We start from the raw sequence: 8,103 nt of genomic DNA, 5'->3' as shown, positions 1-8,103 counted from the left end.
AAACAGCTCTTCAACTTAAAACCTAAATTATAGTTTTGTACAGGAAAAGAAAACTAAATGTACAGAATCAGAATCAATGTACAGAATTAGTTAATCCAGTTGAGGACCTGCTTAGTGAATATTTTCAGTTTATAAAACAACAGAAAAAAAATTAAAATGAACGAAAGCCAAAGTAAACTAAGTTTTTTTGCTTTTTTTTGCCAAGAGCTTTTTTGTTTGGTGACTAAATACACATGCAGATAATCAGTATGCGTTTATTATGCTGCCAAACAGCTCCTCAACTTAAAACCAAATAGATAGTTTTGTGCAGGAAAAGAAAACGAAATGTACGGAACAAGTAAGACCAGTTGAGGACCTGCTTTGTGAATATTTTCAGTTTACGCAACAACAATAAAAAAAACATCATTATGAAGTGAAACCAAAGTTTTTTTGTTTTTTTTTGCCAAGAGCTTTTTATGTTCGGGAATAAATACACAAGCAAATTAAAGTTATGTAGGTTTGCTATGCAGAAAAGCAGCTCCTCAACTCGATATCTAACTCTTAAAAAAGCTCAAAGGGTAGGAAATGGGTTTTAGGGGACAATTAATTAATTCGGCTGAGGAACTACTAAGGTGACGTTTTAACGGACGGATAGGTTAGCATAATTGTGTACAGTACACAAATTACGATTATACTATATATTAAGGTGCATTATGGCTATTAAAAATCATATTATTACCAATACCAAGCATCAATTTCAGCAATTTATTATAATATTGTGGCTGCAAATGACATCTTTCTCGTACAGGTTCTTCAAAGAAATTAGATCGTTTCAAAACATTAGTGGGATAATAATAACTGGGCAACTTACGCTTAAGTTCTTGATTAAAAGCTTTCAAATTCTCAGGATTATGATCTTTGCGAGGAAACAGCTGCATAATTCTCACAATATAAGTATTTTGCGAAGGCAAATGTCCGATAAACTCAGTATAATATTTAATCAAAGCATCATGACTAGTTGAATTGAGGTCATTCCCTCCTACAGCAATGCATATATATTTACTCTGAATTATTCTTGGATAAAGTTCTCTTAAATGATACGCGCGGCGACCACCCTGAGCAAACACTTCATAATTGAAACCAAAATTGAACAGTCCCTGGTTACTATCATAAGCTCTTCGCATGTTGCTATCTCCTACGAAAATCAAATTATTTTGAACTTGAAAATTAGGCGCACTATATATATAATACATGTAGTCCAGCATAGTTTGCACATCTTCATCATCATCATAGTCGTAGAATATAAAATTATAACCATTACGGTGGACGATGACTTGTGGGTTAGCCATACTGAAACACAAAAAGAAAGTCTGAATTCGAACGAACTAACATTTTAAATATATAAAGGAAAAATGTCATTGCTTGCATGAACCATATGGTCCGACCTAACCTATTTTTCGTAACCTATTTGACACCCTAGTAAGTACTTTTTTTGTAAGACACCTAGATCAAAAACTATCACTCAATCAGAACTTACTAGGGTTATGACACTCCTAGATAGAACCTCAATTCATTTGAACAAGTCCTTGACCATATTGAAAATGACTTTTTACGAAATTCCTCAAGCACAGTTTTTGAGCGTGAAAGTTGACAACGTAGTACTTTTTTCGTAAACCACCTTGATCAAAAATTATCACTCATTCAGAACCTACTAGGGTTATGACACTCCAACATAGAACCTCAATTCATTTGAACAAGTCCTTGACCATATTGAAAATGACTTTTTATGAAAATGCACCAGCACAGTTTTTGAGAGTGAAATTTGACAACGTAGTTAGTACTTTTTTCGTAAACCACCTGGATCAAAAATTATCACTCATTCAGAATCTACTAGGGTTATGACACTCCTACATAGAACCTCATATCATTTGAACAAGTCCTTGACTATATTGAAAATGACTTTTTATGAAAATGCACCAGCACAGTTTTTGAGCGTGAAATTTGACAACATAGTAAGTACTTTTTTCGGAAACCACCTAGATCAAAAATTATCACTCATTCAGAACCTAATAGGGCTATGACACTCCTACATAGAACCTCATACCATTTGAACAAGTCCTTGACCATAATGAAAATGACTTTTTATGGAAATGCACCAGCACAGTTTTTGAGAGTGAAATTTGACAACGTAGTAAGTACTTTTTTCGTAAACAACCTGGATCAAAAATTATCACTCATTCAGAATCTACTAGGTTTATGACACTCCTACATAGAACCTCATATCATTTGAACAAGTCCTTGACCATATTGAAAATGACTTTTTATGAAATTGCGCAAGCACTGTTTTTGAGCGTGAAATTTGACAACGTAGTAAGTACTTTTTTCGTAAACCACCTAGATCAAAAATTATCACTCATTCAGAAACTAATAGGGCTATGACACTCCTACATAGAACCTCAATTCATTTGAACAAGTCCTTGACCATATTGAAAATGACTTTTTATGAAAATGCACCAGCACAGTTTTTGAGAGTGAAATTTGACAACGTAGTAAGTACTTTTTTCGTAAACCACCTAGATCAAAAATTATCACTCATTCAGAACCTACTAGGGTTATGACACTCCTACATAGAACCTCAATTCATTTGAACAAGTCCTTGACCATATTGAAAATGACTTTTTATGAAATTGCGCAAGCACAGTTTTTGAGCGTGAAATTTGACGTAGTAAGCACTTTTTTCGTAAACCACATAGATCAAAAATTATCACTCACTCAGAACCTACTAGGGTTATGACACTCCTACATAGAACCTCAATTCATTTGAACAAGTCCTAGACCATATTGAAAATGACTTTTTATGAAATTGCGCAAGCACAGTTTTTGAGCGTGAAATTTGACAACGTAGTAAGTACTTTTTTCGTAAACCACCTAGATCAAAAATTATCACTCATTCAGAACCTACTAGGGTTAAGACACTACTACATAGAACCTCAATTCATTTGAACAAGTCCTTGACCATATTGAAAATGACTTTTTATGAAATTGCGCAAGCACAGTTTTTGAGCGTGAAATTTGACAACGTAGTAAGTACTTTTTTTGTAAACCACCTAATTAAAAATTATCACTCATTCAGAACTTACTAGGGTTATGACACTCCTACATAGAACCTCAATTCATTTGAACAAGTCCTTGACCATATTGAAAATGACTTTTTATGAAAATGCACCAGCACAGTTTTTGAGAGTGAAATTTGACAACGTAGTAAGTACTTTTTTCGTAAACCACCTAGATCAAAAATTATCACTAATTCAGAACCTACTAGGGTTATGACACTCCTACATAGAACCTCAATTCATTTGAACAAGTCCTTGACCATATTGAAAATGACTTTTTATGAAATTGCGCAAGCACAGTTTTTGAGCGTGAAATTTGACAACGTAGTAAGTACTTTTTTCGTAAACCACCTAGATCAAAAATTATCACTCATTCAGAACCTACTACGGTTATGACACTCCTACATAGAACCTCAATTCATTTGAACAAGTCCTTGACCATATTGAAAATGACTTTTTATGAAATTGCGCAAGCACAGTTTTTGAGCGTGAAATTTGACAACGTAGTAAGTACTTTTTTCGTAAACCACCTAGATCAAAAATTATCACTCATTCAGAACCTACTAGGGTTAAGACACTCCTACATAGAACCTCAATTCATTTGAACAAGTCCTTGACCATATTGAAAATGACTTTTTATGAAATTGCACCAGCACAGTTTTTGAGAGTGAAATTTGACAACGTAGTAAGTACTTTTTTCGTAAACCACCTAGATCAAAAATTATCACTCATTCAGAACTTACTAGGGTTATGACACTCCTACACAGAACCTCTATTCATTTGAACAAGACCTTGACCATATTGAAAAAGACTTTTTATGAAATTGCATAAGCACAGTTTTTGAGCGTGAAATTTGACAATATAGTAAGTTCTTTTTTCGGAAACCACCTAGATCAAAAATTATCACTCATTCAGAACCTACTAGGTTTATGACACTCCTACATAGAACCTCATATCATTTGAACAAGTCCTTGACTATATTGAAAATGACTTTTTATGAAAATGCACCAGCACAGTTTTTGAGCGTGAAATTTGACAACATAGTAAGTACTTTTTTCGGAAACCACCTAGATCAAAAATTATCACTCATTCAGAAACTAATAGGGCTATGACACTCCTACATAGAACCTCAATTCATTTGAACAAGTCCTTGACCATATTGAAAATGACTTTTTATGAAAATGCACCAGCACAGTTTTTGAGAGTGAAATTTGACAACGTAGTAAGTACTTTTTTTGTAAACCACCTAATTAAAAATTATCACTCATTCAGAACTTACTAGGGTTATGACACTCCTACATAGAACCTCAATTCATTTGAACAAGTCCTTGACCATATTGAAAATGACTTTTTATGAAAATGCACCAGCACAGTTTTTGAGAGTGAAATTTGACAACGTAGTAAGTACTTTTTTCGTAAACCACCTAGATCAAAAATTATCACTAATTCAGAACCTACTAGGGTTATGACACTCCTACATAGAACCTCAATTCATTTGAACAAGTCCTTGACCATATTGAAAATGACTTTTTATGAAATTGCGCAAGCACAGTTTTTGAGCGTGAAATTTGACAACGTAGTAAGTACTTTTTTCGTAAACCACCTAGATCAAAAATTATCACTCATTCAGAACCTACTACGGTTATGACACTCCTACATAGAACCTCAATTCATTTGAACAAGTCCTTGACCATATTGAAAATGACTTTTTATGAAATTGCGCAAGCACAGTTTTTGAGCGTGAAATTTGACAACGTAGTAAGTACTTTTTTCGTAAACCACCTAGATCAAAAATTATCACTCATTCAGAACCTACTAGGGTTAAGACACTCCTACATAGAACCTCAATTCATTTGAACAAGTCCTTGACCATATTGAAAATGACTTTTTATGAAATTGCACCAGCACAGTTTTTGAGAGTGAAATTTGACAACGTAGTAAGTACTTTTTTCGTAAACCACCTAGATCAAAAATTATCACTCATTCAGAACTTACTAGGGTTATGACACTCCTACACAGAACCTCTATTCATTTGAACAAGACCTTGACCATATTGAAAAAGACTTTTTATGAAATTGCATAAGCACAGTTTTTGAGCGTGAAATTTGACAATATAGTAAGTTCTTTTTTCGGAAACCACCTAGATCAAAAATTATCACTCATTCAGAACCTACTAGGTTTATGACACTCCTACATAGAACCTCATATCATTTGAACAAGTCCTTGACTATATTGAAAATGACTTTTTATGAAAATGCACCAGCACAGTTTTTGAGCGTGAAATTTGACAACATAGTAAGTACTTTTTTCGGAAACCACCTAGATCAAAAATTATCACTCATTCAGAAACTAATAGGGCTATGACACTCCTACATAGAACCTCAATTCATTTGAACAAGTCCTTGACCATATTGAAAATGACTTTTTATGAAATTGCGCAAGCACAGTTTTTGAGCGTGAAATTTGACAACGTAGTAAGTACTTTTTTCGTAAACCACCTAGATCAAAAATTATCACTCATTCAGAACCTACTACGGTTATGACACTCCTACATAGAACCTCAATTCATTTGAACAAGTCCTTGACCATACTGAAAATGACTTTTTATGAAATTGCGCAAGCACAGTTTTTGAGCGTGAAATTTGACAACGTAGTAAGTACTTTTTTCGTAAACCACCTAGATCAAAAATTATCACTCATTCAGAACCTACTAGGGTTAAGACACTCCTACATAGAACCTCAATTCATTTGAACAAGTCCTTGACCATATTGAAAATGACTTTTTATGAAAATGCACCAGCACAGTTTTTTAGAGTGAAATTTGACAACGTAGTAAGTACTTTTTTCGTAAACCAACTAGATCAAAAATTATCACTCATTCAGAACTTACTAGGGTTATGACACTCCTACACAGAACCTCAATTCATTTGAACAAGTCCTTGACCATATTGAAAAAGACTTTTTATGAAATTGCATAAGCACAGTTTTTGAGCGTGAAATTTGACAACGTAGTAAGTACTTTTTTCGTAAACCACCTATATCAAAAATTATCACTCATTCAGAACCTACTAGGGTTAAGACACTCCTACATAGAACCTCAATTCATTTGAACAAGTCCTTGAAGATATTAAAAATGACTTATGAAATTGCGCAAGCACAGTTTTTGAGCGTGAATTTTGACAACGTTGTAAGTACTTTTTTCGTAAACCACCTAGATCAAAAATTATCACTCATTCAGAACCTACTAGGGTTATGACACTCCTACATAGAACCTCAATTCATTTGAACAAGTCCTTGACCATATTGAAAATGACTTTTTATGAAATTGCGCAAGCACAGTTTTTGAGCGTGAAATTTGACAACGTAGTAAGTACTTTTTTCTTAAACCACCTAGATCAAAAATTATCACTCATTTAGAACCTACTAGGGTTATGGCATTCCTACATAGAACCTCAATTCATTTGAACAAGTCCTTGACCATATTGAAAATGACTTTTTATGAAAATGCACCAGCACAGTTTTTGAGAGTGAAATTTGACAACGTAGTAAGTACTTTTTTCGTAAACCACCTAGAGCAAAAATTATCACTCATTCAGAACCCACTAGGGTTATGACACTCCTACATAGAACCTCAATTCATTTGAACAAGTCCTTGACCATATTGAAAATGACTTTTTATGAAATTGCGCAAGCACAGTATTTGAGCGTGAAATTTGACAACGTAGTAAGTACTTTTTTCGTAAACCACCTAAATCAAAAATTATCACTCATTCAGAACCTACTAGGGTTATGACACTCCTACATAGAACCTCAATTCATTTGAACAAGTCCTTGACCATATTGAAAATGACTTTTTATGAAAATGCACCAGCACAGTTTTTGAGAGTGAAATTTGACAACGTAGTAAGTACTTTTTTCGTAAACCACCTAGATCAAAAATTATCACTCATTCAGAACCCACTAGGGTTATGACACTCCTACATAGAACCTCAATTCATTTGAACAAGTCCTTGACCATATTGAAAATGACTTTTTATGAAATTGCGCAAGCACAGTTTTTGAGCGTGAAATTTGACAACGTAGTAAGTACTTTTTTCGTAAACCACCTAGATCAAAAATTATCACTCATTCAGAACCCACTAGGGTTATGACACTCCTACATAGAACCTCAATTCATTTGAACAAGTCCTTGACCATATTGAAAATGACTTTTTATGAAAATGCACCAGCACAGTTTTTGAGAGTGAAATTTGACAACGTAGTAAGTACTTTTTTCGTAAGTCACCTAGATCAAAAATTATCACTCATTCAGAACCCACTAGGGTTATGACACTCCTACATAGAACCTCAATTCATTTGAACAAGTCCTTGACCATATTGAAAATGACTTTTTATGAAATTGCGCAAGCACAGTATTTGAGCGTGAAATTTGACAACGTAGTAAGTACTTTTTCGTAAACCACCTAGATCAAAAATTATCACTCATTAAGAACCTACTAGGGTTATGACACTCCTACATAGAACCTCATATCATTTGAACAAGTCCTTGACTATATTGAAAATGACTTTTTATGAAAATGCACCAGCACAGTTTTTGAGCGTGAAATTTGACAACATAGTAAGTACTTTTTTCGGAAACCACCTAGATCAAAAATTATCACTCATTCAGAACCTACTAGGGTTATGACACTCCTACATAGAACCTCAATTCAATTGAACAAGTCCTTGACCATATTGAAAATGACTTTTTATGAAAATGCACCAGCACAGTTTTTGAGAGTGAAATTTGACAACGTAGTAAGTACTTTTTTCTTAAACCACCTAGATCAAAAATTATCACTCATTCAGAACCCACTAGGGTTATGACACTCCTACAGAGAACCTCAATTCATTTGAACAAGTCCTTGACCATATTGAAAATGACTTTTTATGAAATTGCGCAAGCACAGTTTTTGAGCGTGAAATTTGACAATGTAGTAAGTACTTTTTTCTTAAACCAGCTAGATCAAAA

This window comes from Convolutriloba macropyga, chromosome 15, assembly GCF_964194025.1.
Source record: "Convolutriloba macropyga chromosome 15, txConMacr16.3, whole genome shotgun sequence".
Classification (NCBI taxonomy): domain Eukaryota; kingdom Metazoa; phylum Xenacoelomorpha; order Acoela; family Convolutidae; genus Convolutriloba; species Convolutriloba macropyga.
This window is presented reverse-complemented; position numbering follows the sequence as displayed.